Genomic DNA, 12,303 nt, shown 5'->3' with positions numbered 1-12,303 from the left:
ACTTTGTTGCGACTCCAGCTCTGAGATCCCGGCTGACTGAAAACAGGTTTCTGGGGTTTTGTTTAGCTTCTATATTTGTTACAATGTTTCAAACTGCAAGCTCAGAGGCCGGCAGCGCAGGCGGGGAACGTTGGAGTCCTATATCACTGAAGCAAGCAAGCCTCCTGTTAGCTTTAAGCTGCTTGGCTGCCGGCTGCCATCTTGGCTGGCAGTTAATTTGCATATCGCCCTGATTAGCCAATGGGAAGGGTAGCAGATGTACGGCTAATTACCATGTTTCTCTTTTATTAGATAGGATAGCTCCCAGTAGTAAAATATATGCCAGTACTTGTCAGTGTCCCAAATGGGGGGATGTAAGCACCTAGATACAGGATGATTGGCAGCCATGCTCTCAAGAAGCAGCTTTTAAAAGTATGCAAATATGTATACAGTCTCTGGGACCCTGCTACCCACCAGAGCCAGGTGATCTGGAGGTGTCCCCTGGTGGCAATTGCAAAAATAAGGGCTCCAGATGCATATAAATGCTTTTTTTCTGGAGCAAGGCAGAGGGAGAGCACCAAAAGGTATCCAGAGCCTATAATCCTTGAGAACAGCTATTTAGGACACTAGACTTGTGCCAAGCATAAGGCCTGCCCCTCAGGTCACAGCTCCAAGACAAGCAAAAAGGTCGTGCCTGGTCAGCAAAGCTGCTGGCTGTCTGTCCTCTTTCCTTCAGACTCGGTTTGCTACTTTTAGCTGACAAAGCCTTAAGTTCCCTAACAGCAGACCCAAATCCAATTCAACTATCTGGCAGCAAAGATACTTGGTTTTCCTGCCTAGCCCCAGGATGGTGAAACTGTGCTGGGGATGAAAATAGGAGTATATATATGAATTGGATAGTTCTCTTAAGCAAATTCATTCTATATAATAAAAGGCTAATATGCAAATCGGCCAAACGACCGGTCACTATGATGTGCACTGACCACCAGGGGGCAGCTCCTGCGTTGAGCTGCCCCCTGGTGGTGGTCAGTGCACTCCCACAGGGGGAGTGCTGCTCAGCCAGAAGCTGGGCTCATGGCTGGCGAGTGTAGCAGTGGTGGCGGGAGCCTCTCCTGCCTCCGCTGCAGGTGGGCAGTAAAGAGCAAGGGGTCCCAGACTGTGAGAGGATGCAGGCCGGGCTGAGGAACCCCCACCCCCCTAGTGCATGAATGTGGTGCACTGGGCCTCTAGTAGCTAATAAATATACTGAAAGAGTAATGATTCTCAGACTTACCAGTTAGAAATATGTGAAAGGGTCTTACGCAATACTTCTGCCAGTGACTCTGCCCCATGACCAATTTCAAAACAATAAACCAAGAGAAGTATTTGCAATGCATATAACACATAAAGAGTTCATTTCCCTAATATATAAAGAATTCCTAAAAACTATAAAGAAAAAGTAGACTATAAAACACACAGAAAAAGAACCTGACTCATAATTAGACAACTACAAATTAAAACTAAATTAAGACACAATTTTTTAGCCTATCAGACAAGCAACGATCCAAAAGATTGGTGAGAGTATAAGCACAGGCACTCTCATACATTTCTAGTGGGAACATAAATTTAAAGTTGTTTTAATAATTTCCTTTTTCACTTTTTATGGTGAAATTTCTGGCAAAATAGGAAGAAAATGATAATGTATAGCTAATTTTATATAAAAATGCCGACAGAATATTTGATGTCCACAAAAACCATTCTATCTAATAAAGAGGAAATATGCTAATTGACCCTCACACCGTTGCAAAGATGGTGGCGCCCACAGCCAATAAGGAGTGAATATGCTAAATGACTGCCCCGCCCTCAAAGATGGCAGCGCCCACAGCCAATAAGGAGGGAATATGCTAATTGACTGCCATGCCCTCAAAGATGGCGACGCCCACAACCAATAAGGAGGGAATATGCTAATTGACTGCCATGCCCTCAAAGATGGCGACGCCCACAACCAATAAGGAGGGAATATGCTAATTGACTGCCATGCCCTCAAAGATGGCGACGCCCACAACCAATAAGGAGGGAATATGCTAATTGACTGCCACACCCTCAAATATGGCGGTGCCCACAGCCACAAGATGGTGGCGCCCAATCTCCCCCCAGCCACCCAGGGCTGGCCCGAAGGACGACCAAATGACTGAACAGCAGGCTGCGTGGGGCGACCAGGCTGGCAGGGGGGCCATGAGGGTTGGCCAGGCCGGCTGGGGGGGTGCAGTTGGGGGCAACCAGGACAGCAGGGGGGGCAGTTGGGGGCGATTAGGCTGGCGGGGGGGCAGTGAGGGGTGTAACCTGGCCGACAGGGAGGGGACAGTTGGGGGCAACCTGGCCAGCAGCGGGTGGCAGCTAGGGGTGACCAGGCCGGCACACAGAGGCAGTGAGGGGCAATAAGGCCAGTGGGGAAGGGGGCAATTAGGAGCGACCAGGCAGGCAGACCAGTGAGCGATTAGGAGCCAGCGGTCCAGGATTGTGAGTGGGATGTTCGACTGCTGGTCTAGACTGGAGAGGGTGCAGGCTGGGCAGAGGGCCGCCCCCTCCGTGCACAAATTTAGTGCACCGGGCCTCTAGTTTATATATAGTTCCTGACAACTAAGAATGCTTTCAGAAACATTCATAAAAAGGTACTGAGATGAACAAGCAATTTATAAGAAAATAAGTACAAAAGGAAGAAAAATCTTAACCTCATTTGTAATCAATGAAATACAAAAAGAACCCATACCATTTTTCAACAACAGTATCATCAAAGATTCTTTTAAACTGTCAATCCCTACAGTCAACAAAATTGCAGACATTACTGGTAAGACTTTTCTGCAGGACAATTTTACAATTCGTATCAACAAAAATTCTTTCTCAGAGTCATCCTAGAAATTTATCCTGGAGAAATGTTACAACTGTGGGGAAAACACTGTTAGCTATAAACATAATATGTGTTGGGATATATTTATACATGAAGAACTATGAAACCACTAAGAGTGTACTGACAGGGTAAATATGTAAGATATGCTATATATTTAAAAAATCAAAGAGTATGTATGCTTGAAAGGATCTCACTTTTAAGAAGAGATTGAGAGATGTTAGGTCAAAGAGGATGGTAAGTCAAATAAAACTTATAAGACTCTAGTTAATTTAATACTAATAAAATACTTAAATAAGTTTTAAAAACCTGAAGAGTAAAGAAGAAAAAGTTCTTTAATACCTGTGTAGGAGTTATTACCTTCCTAAGTGTAACTCACAAAATAATCCTATATAAGAAAAGGCTAATATGCAAATAGACCGAATGGTGCCGAACAACAGAACCGCTTTCTATGACGTGCGCTGACCACCAGGGGGCACGTGCAGAACATGGTAGGTGTCAGCAGCAGATGGCAGAGTGCAGAAAATGGCAGGCGTTGGCCGTGGTGGGATGGTAGAGCAGGTGAGCGAGGGCGCCAGACCAAGGTGGGGAGCCGGTTGCTGTCATTGGGGAGGTTACTGAATTCTTTGTTCCTGCATGCCACGGTCCCACCCAGCACTCGCACCCACTGCTGGCACTGGCCCCAATCCCTCCGCGCCGTGAGCAGATGCGAGTGGGGCTAGTGCCGTCAGTGTCAGTGCATGGGAGCAGCGGCGGCAGGAGTGGGGCTGCTGGCAGACAGGGGACTAGGGGCTGTGACAGGGGCACCAAGGATGGGCCGAGACCCGCCCCTGTGCTCACCACAGCCTTGCGGCCCACAGTTCCCTTCAAGGTGCACGAATTTGTGCACTGGGCCCCCAGTTCATATATAAAAGCAAACTAAATAAAAGGTAAAAAAATTTCTGTTTTCATTCCAGCTACTCCTTCAAATGATATAGTTGTGGGATGGAGATATTGAGAATGCTGGTGAGCAGATTGCATTGGTTAGCACTTACAAGACATTCTGTACCAACACTGTTTATTCTTCAGCAACTCTATGAGATGGGGTAGTAATAATCTCATCTTAACCATGAGAAAATTATTAGATTGGCTAGATAGCTTACTTTACACTTTAAGTAACCAGAAAGTAACTGAACACAAATTTATCTGGCTCCAAACTCTATACTCTTTCCACAGAATCATGCTAAACCTGCTGATATTATAGAGCTATTTTAAGCCCTTAACTATCTGGTGCCACTCTTAATTAACAGATGAGGATCAAGAAGAAAAATAGGTTAGACTAGAAAAATAAACTGTCCATGCTTACACTAAGATAATTAGAAGAAAAAGATGTCCCAATATTCATTTCAGTGCTATTTCCAGTATTCTATGTTTTCCTTCTCTTCAAAAAGAAAAAAAAAAAAGATAGTTGAATATCCACTACATTGAAGATGCTCAAGACTTCCTATTCTTGTTCCTGCAGAAAAGCTTGAAGAAAGAGAGAGAACAACCAAAATAAGATCTAGAGAATATAAAACAAGCGATCTACACCAATTACCAATTAAGTAAAGGATTCTTCCATGTAATTTTTTATTTTAACAAAATATTTGCATGTCAGAATTAATGTTCTATATGCACATCATAGACACACCCACAGCTACAGAAATTATAAAGTATTTCAAATATTCAGAAAACATAAAGAATCATGTCAAACAACCATCTTTTCACCATCCTTGTGTATCCATCCCCGCCACTATCATCAAATCTTTTCCCCTACCAGAAGTTATCTGTATCCTGAATTTGTTACACCAATGAATTTCTTCACATTCTTATTTTTCTGTGAATCCTACACTGTAGAGAAATAAGTTCACAGGTATGTTATAAAGTATATGCACATACATGTCACTAAAAATGGCAAAGTGGGGAATTCTAAAACTCCATCCTTCCACAAAAGCAATGAATAAGCGGACAGTAACTATCAGAATCAGTTTTTTGGAACTCTGGAATCAAGTCAACAGTTACAATCTGGGTATTGCTTAATGAAGAATGCAGCTTCAGAATTTTAGGGGAAAACTGGCATTTTAACATACTCACTTACCATGCCCCACTCCCCAATTCGGCAGCAGTCATGAAGACATCAGCCTGGTGCAGACTGCTGGTACCAGAGCGAACTACATATTAGACCTATTCGTAAAGAACTGTGTGGTTGTGTGCTTTGTCCAGTTTGGTAAGTCCCTAAAGATTCAGTTCAAGGTCTTAGCGTTGTTTCACCTTCCCTGGAGCTTCCCCAGGGGAGAATCATTTCTGGACAGCAGTATTTGTCAAAAGCATTTAAAGGCAAATGTATTAGCACAAAGAGTAAGAGTTGGGACTAGCAATAGCCAAACAGGAAAGCCTGGAAAGAAAGAAGCTGAGAAATATATTTGGGAAAAAGGGGATTTGAAAAGTTCCCATACTAGAAAAACTAGAAGGCTATGTGTATACCTGGGACCTAATACATGCTTGAAAAATATGTGAGAAGACCCTAAACTATCAACTTGGGTGACTATTAAAATGCCAAGCAAGCAGAAAATGAAGACTAATGGGCAAAACTATAACTGGCCTAAGAGTTGAAAGAGTGTCCCAAAATAGAACCAATCTCTACAAATACAAACAGCAGAAAAAGAGCAAGTGGCGATCAACAGGTTAATAATTTTAGAAACAGCATTTGGGCTACCTGAGAAAAGTAGGGCCCTCTTTTCCCCTCCCCCAAGCATGGCAGTTGTGGCTTTTACCATCATACCAAAGCCCAAGAATTGTCCTCTAAAGGAACTGGGCCATCTGATTTTATAATTCTGGAGTGGGCAAATTTTTCTTAAGCAATACATATAGTAAGAGTACATGCAAGTTCTTCCCAACTGCACAGAACACATTTACCCAAACTGATCAGATGTATTATTGCAACATAAAGAAAACCTTGCAAACAAATTTCAGATCACTGAAGAAATCACAGTGGAACTAAAAATCAATAAGCAAAAGATAACAAGAAAATACCCAAGTCTCCAGAATTAAACAATAGCTTACTAAATAATCTTGGGTAAAAAATTAAATCACATGGGAATCAGAAAATATTTTGAACTTAATGATATTAAAGATAAGAAATTTCCGAACTTGTAAAACATAAAATTTTATTTTATAACTACAGGCCCAGTGCACAAAATTTGTGCACTCAGGCGGGGGGAGGGGGGGGTGTCCCTCAGCCTGGCCTGTGCCTTCTCGCAGTTCGGGAGCCCTCGGGGATGTCCGACTGACGGCTTAGGCCTAAGCCGTCAGTCGGACATCCTTAGCGCTGCTGCGGAGGTGGGAGAGGCTCCCGCAACTCCTGCTGCGCTCGCCATCATGAGCCCGGCTTCTGGATAAGCAGTGCTCCCCCTGTGGGAGTGCACTGACCACCAGGGGGAAGCTCCTGCATTGAGCATCTGCCCCCTGGTGGTCAATGCACATCATAGCGACCAGTTGTTCTGCCGTTCGGTTGATTTGCATATTAGCCTTTTATTATATAGGATAAGCTACTGCATAGACAATATTGCAGAAACTTATCTGTTCTGTAAGAAAAGAGCTATCTAAAATGTATAACATTTTTCTGAATAGAAGCAATTTAATAAGACCAAGAGTAGATACGTTTTAAAGACTTTCTATATGCCAGGCTTAAGTATAATTTGATTCCCAAAATAACTCTATGAAGAAGGTTATAAGTGCTTCTGCCAATACTACAGATGCGTAAATTAGCATACAAAAGGCTATGTAACCTTCCCAAGATTATAACGTTAAAATATGGCAATGCCTGCCTGGATTTCAGCCTAAGCTTACACTAAAGACATGTATGTCATTAAAGACACCCTTTCCAGCACATTAGTAACCCCCACTGGCCAAAAACACACACAAAACACCTCATTTTAAAAAAACCATAACAAGGGGGATTATTCATTCTTCCAAACTCATATGAGACACACACACACACACACACACACACACACACACACATATCTGGATCAGATATTGTACTGAAGATGGAACTTTGAAAACAGTCCATTGCTCAAGGCACAGAAGTGAGAACACTTATGTTTCTTTTATTTCCCCAACATAACAATGAGATGACGATGAACATTTACAAAAGAATGAAGGTGCCCAGCCAGCGTGGCTTAGTGGTTGAGCATCGATCTATGAACCAGGTCACAGTTCAATTCTCGGTCAGAGCACATGCCAGGGTTGCGGGCTTGATCCTCAGTGTGGGAAGTGCAGGAGGCAGCCAATCAATGATTCTCTCTCATCATTGTTGTTTCTCTCTCATCTTTCTCCCTTCCTCTCTGAAATCAATAAAAATATATTTTTAAAAAAGAATGAGGGCATAAAAAGGTTGGAATATAAGAAAGGGTGATATTGGTGATCAGAAATTGAGAAATTCAAGGCAGATATATGGAAACAAATTAGCAGAGAAATCAATCAGATGGGAGCAAATTAGCAGAGAAATTAAGAGAGAAAATCACAAACCAAGATAAGATAGGTATCTCTCCACATTTTTTTCATGGAGGCCGAAAGAAGAACCACCTCTTCATCAAATATAAACAGCAGAAAAAGGGCAAGTGGCGATCATCAGGTTAATAATTTTAGAAACAGCATGTGGGCTATCTGTGAAAAGTAGGGGCCTTTCCCTTTCCCGGGCTGGCAGTTGTGGTTTTTACCATCATACCAAAGCCCAAGAATTGTCCTCTAAGGAAGTGGGCCATCTGTCTGGGTACATTCCTTATGAAAGTGTCAGTGCCTGAGAGACAAACAGGATTGTGGAAGTGTCAGTGCCTCAGAGACAAACAGGATTGTAAAAGTGTCAGTGCCTGAGAGACAAACAGGATTTAGACTGGACTATCTCTGAATATCATAACAGATATATAGGGATAAGATGGTGAGAAGAGATAATTCCTAATAGAATTTCTATATTAAAGCACTCTACACAAAATAAAGCCCTCCTTAATTTGACATGTGTGGAGGTTCCCAACCTACCCACAACCTACAATGAGTAATCACTACATTGAAACACTTTGCCTACTTACGCTGAATGCATCCATAGCCCCTTCCCTTTTAGGGGAGAGGCCTACCCCAGGTCTACTTAACTTTAGAGAAAACCAAGCCAAATACCATTACTTATTAACTTAATTCTTCATCTCAAAATATTAATGGAAAACCAAAGGCAACAGATATTTGGGAAAAGATCCAAAGAAAATAAAATAAACCAATTCAAGTAACCCTGGTAGAAATAGAGACAATTAAGGGTCAAAATGGTATACTTAAAGTATACTTGAATAAAACAAGAACAAGATGCTTTAAAAAAAAAGGTCAGAAAACAAGAAAGGATTCTTGTTAATTCTCATTACTTATTAATAACTTATATACAGGGTCCAATAAAATATAAGCCTATCTAAATCTATATTAATAGCCATATCTACTTAAAATATATAAAGCAAATATTTCTCATTTTTAAAGGAGGCTGTTTATAGAAATCTTATAAAGACAGTATAGGGATTTTTGAAAAATCAACTTTATTTAGTTGGTATGACAGTTTATAACTACGGTTAATAAATCTCAGGAGGTAAGATTTCAAATTATAGTAATGTATAAACTGTGGTGAATTAAAAAGGGGAGAGACTATAGCAGTCAGGAGACTACTCAATATATGGACAAGTTTCAAGACCTCTCTGATTCTTTCTTTCTTTTCAACCATTCATTCATTCATTTATTCTCTTTCTTTTTCTCTTATTCACTGACCCATCTGAATATTTTGGGGGAACCCACACTGAGGCAGGCCCTGTGAAAACAAAGGACAACCTGATCTCATAATTTGAACTAGATCTCAGAAGTCCTGTGGATAAAATCCTATGTAATAAAAGGCTAATATGCAAAAAGACTGAACGGCGGAACAACCGAACCAGTCGCTATGATGTGCACTGACCACCAGGGGGCGAGCGTGGAAAAAGGCAGGTGTCGACTGTGGTGGGATGGTGGAGCAGGTGAGCAAGGGCACCAGACCAAGGAGTGTGCCGGTCGCTGCCATCAGGGCGAACCTCTGGTGGTTACTGAAAATTCTTTGCTCCTGCACGCTCCCACCTGCTGCTGGCGCTGGAGCCTCCACTCATACCTGCTGCTGGCGCTGGCCCCAATCGCTTGGTGCCGTCAGCGGGTGTGAGCGGGGCTGGTGCCATCAGCACATGGGAGTGGCGGCAGTGGGAGCAGGGCTGCCAGCACACAGGGGACTGGGGTCCGCCGTAGGAGGGGCCAAGCAGGGGGGCGGAGGATGGGCCAAGACCCGTCCCTATGCCCACCGCAGTCTCGTGGCCCACAGTTCCTTTCAAGGTGCACTATGGGCCCCTAGTCTTCTATAACTTCAAATGTGCTTAAGAGAATAAACAACAGCAAAAGCCTGGTACCTTTTCTGATAAAAATTTCAAATAGCTGAAACCAGCCCCTCCTCTCCCATTCAAGCTCTAATCTACACTAATAAAAGAGAAACATGCAAATTGGTGTCACTCTGCTACGCCCACCAGCCAATCAGGATGAGTATGCAAATTAACCCAACAAAGATGGTGGTTAATTTGCATACGCAGACCCGGAGCAAAGACTGAAGACTGAAGACGACTGAAGATTGAAGAAGCTTGGCTTCTCCGCTGTAGCAAGAGCGAAGGCCTGGGTCCTGGGTGCCGGAGGAAAACCGGTGCCGGCAGCCAGGGGAAGGATGGCCTATTGCACAAATCTCTTTGTGCAATGGGCCTCTAGTTTATAAATAAGGTAACGCCCTTATCCAAAGCAGAGCAGTAAGTTATCTCAATTAACAAATCATAATTTAATCTTATCCCTTCTTCAAACACCAACACTGTATTGGAATCTGCCCACCTTTTTTAAAAAAAAAATATTCAACTATAGTTCATATTAAATATTATACTGATTTCAGGTGAACAACATAGTGGTTAGACAAAGTCATGTACCCACCTGACACCACATACCATTATTACAATATTGTTGACTATATTCCCTACGCTATACTATAAATCTCAGTGATGATTTTGTAACTGTCAATTTGTACTTAGTATAATCCCTTCACCTTTTTCATCCAGTCCCCTAACCTCTCCTCCCATCTGGCAACCATAAGTTTGTTCTCTGTATCTGAGTTTGTTTCTGTTTTATTTGTTCATTTATTTTGTTTTTTAGATTTCACATAAAAGTGAAATCATATGGTATTTTTCTTTCTCTGACTTATTTCACCAGCATAATACCCTCCAGGTCCATCCATTTTGTCATAAATAGTTAAAGTTTCATTTATTTTTATGGCCCAGTAATATTCCATTGCAAATATGTACCAGTTCTTCTTTATCAATTAATCTTTTAACTAAAACATTTAATCCATTTACATTTAAGTGATTATTGCCCTAGATCAGCAGTTCTCAACCTGTGGGTCGCAATCTCTTTGGGGGTCGAACGACCCTTTCACAGGGGTCGCCTAAGACCACTGGAAAACACATATATAATTACATATTGTTTTTGTGATTAATCACTATGCTTTAATTATGTTCAATTTGTAACAATGAAAATACATCCTGCATATCAGATATTTACATTACAATTCATAACAGTAGCAAAATTACAGTTATGAAGTAGCAAAGAAAATAATTTTATGGTTGGGGGTCACCACAACATGGTGAACTGTATTAAAGGGTCACAGCATTAGGAAGGTTGAGAACCACTGCCCTAGACGTTTTGTTTCAGTGGATAGAGCATTGGCCCCCAGAGGGTTCCCAGGTTTGATTCTGGTCAAGGGCACAATCCTCAGTTACAGGCTCTGGGGCATGTGCAGGAGACAACCAATAGATCTCTCTCACATCGATGTTTCTCTGTCTCTTCCCCTCCCCTTCCAGTCTCTCTAAAAATCAATGGAAAAATATCCTTGGGTGAGGATTAATAACAAAGAAGTTATTATTGATAGGTATGTAACTATTGCCATTTTATCGTTTTCTAATTATTTTTGTAATTCTCTGTTCCTTTTCTTATCTCTTCCTCTCTTCTCTTGTATGGTGATAATATTCTGTAGTGTTGTTTGGATTCTTCTCTTGCTTTCTTGTATAGCTCTTGTAGACTTTTGGTTTGTGGTTACCAGGCGCTTCATATACAAGCTATGTTTATAGCAGTCTATATTAAGTTGACAATCGCTTAAATTCCAACACATTCTAAAATCACTACCATTTTTATTCACCCCTTCCACATTTATGTTTTTGTCATTACTTTTTACTTCTTCTGTGTGTTTGTGTAAAACCCTTAATTTATTGTTGTAATTACACATGATATTCTTAATTTTGCCTTTTGACCTTTGTGTGTTAGTTGACTGCCTTTGTCAGTAAATTTTTTCTTCTCTTCTCTTAAAGAAGTCTCTTTAACATTTCTAATAATACTGGGTTTTTCTTGTTTTGTCTTTTTTTTTTAAAATATATTTTCATTTATTTCAGAGAGGGAGGGAGAGGGAGAAAGAGAGAGAATCGTTGATCTGCTGCCTCCTGCACGCCCCCCACTGGGGAGTGAGCCCGAAACCTGGGCATGTGCCCTTGAATGGAATCAAACTCAGGACCCTTCAGTCTGCAGGCTGACACCCTATCTACTGAGCCAAACCAGCTAGGGCTAGTAATACTGTTTTGATGGTGATGAACTCCTTCAGCTTTTTCCTGCCTGGGAAGCTCTTTATCTCTCCTGCTATTCAAAATGATAGCTTTGCTGGGTAATCTTGGTTGTAGGTCCTTGCTTTTCATCAATTTGAATATTTTGTACCAATTCCTTTGGCCTGCAAAGTTTTTGGAGAGAAATCAGTTAACAGTCTTATGAGAGCACCTATAAGTTATTAGGTAACTAACTACTTTTCTCTTGCTGCTTTTAGGATTCTTTGTCTTTAACCTTTGGCATCTACACTAATAAAAGGGAAACATGGTAATTAGCGTACGACTGCTACCCTTCCCCTTGGCTAATCAGCATATCCTTATGCAAATTAACTGTCAGCCAAGATGGCGGCCGGCAGCCATGCACTGAAGCGAGCAGGGAGGCTTGCTTGCTCCAGTGACTGCAGACTCCAACGTTCCCCGCCTGACTTGCCGGCCTCTCAGCTGCAACTCTAAGCAACTATGTTGCAAATATAGAAGCTAAACAAAACCCCAGAAACCAGCCGGACTGAAAGCCAGCAGGACTGCAACATTGTATCGATGTTTTCAGCAGCAAGGCCTCAGAGCTAAAGCTGGCCCAGAATAAAAAAAAGAAAAAAAGAAAACAAGGAGCAGTTGGGAGCTTCAGTCACTCGCCAGCAGGAAAACAGCCCTCAGCCCCTCACCCAGACTGGCCAGGCACCCCAGTGGGGACCC

General features: G+C 42.0%; 1 protein-coding gene across 4 annotated transcripts in view; it reads right to left on the bottom strand.

Moving 5' to 3' along the window:
- Positions 1–12,303, bottom strand: part of SPOPL (speckle-type POZ protein-like) — a 52,183-nt gene that overhangs the window by 27,951 nt on the left and 11,929 nt on the right. The window contains exon 2 of one of the 4 annotated variants that reach the window (XM_014540357.1): positions 4,209–4,283. The gene's annotated coding sequence lies outside the window, so the exon portion shown is untranslated. Of the gene's footprint in view, positions 1–4,208; positions 4,359–12,303 lie in introns of those variants that run through there. The other 3 variants (XM_014540358.1, XM_014540356.1, XM_014540359.1) reach the window with 3 other exon arrangements.

Source organism: Myotis brandtii, unplaced genomic scaffold (genome assembly GCF_000412655.1).
Source record: "Myotis brandtii unplaced genomic scaffold, ASM41265v1 scaffold243, whole genome shotgun sequence".
NCBI lineage: Eukaryota > Metazoa > Chordata > Mammalia > Chiroptera > Vespertilionidae > Myotis > Myotis brandtii.
Note: the sequence above shows the minus strand (reverse complement) of the source record. Positions and strands in the feature narration are given on the sequence as shown.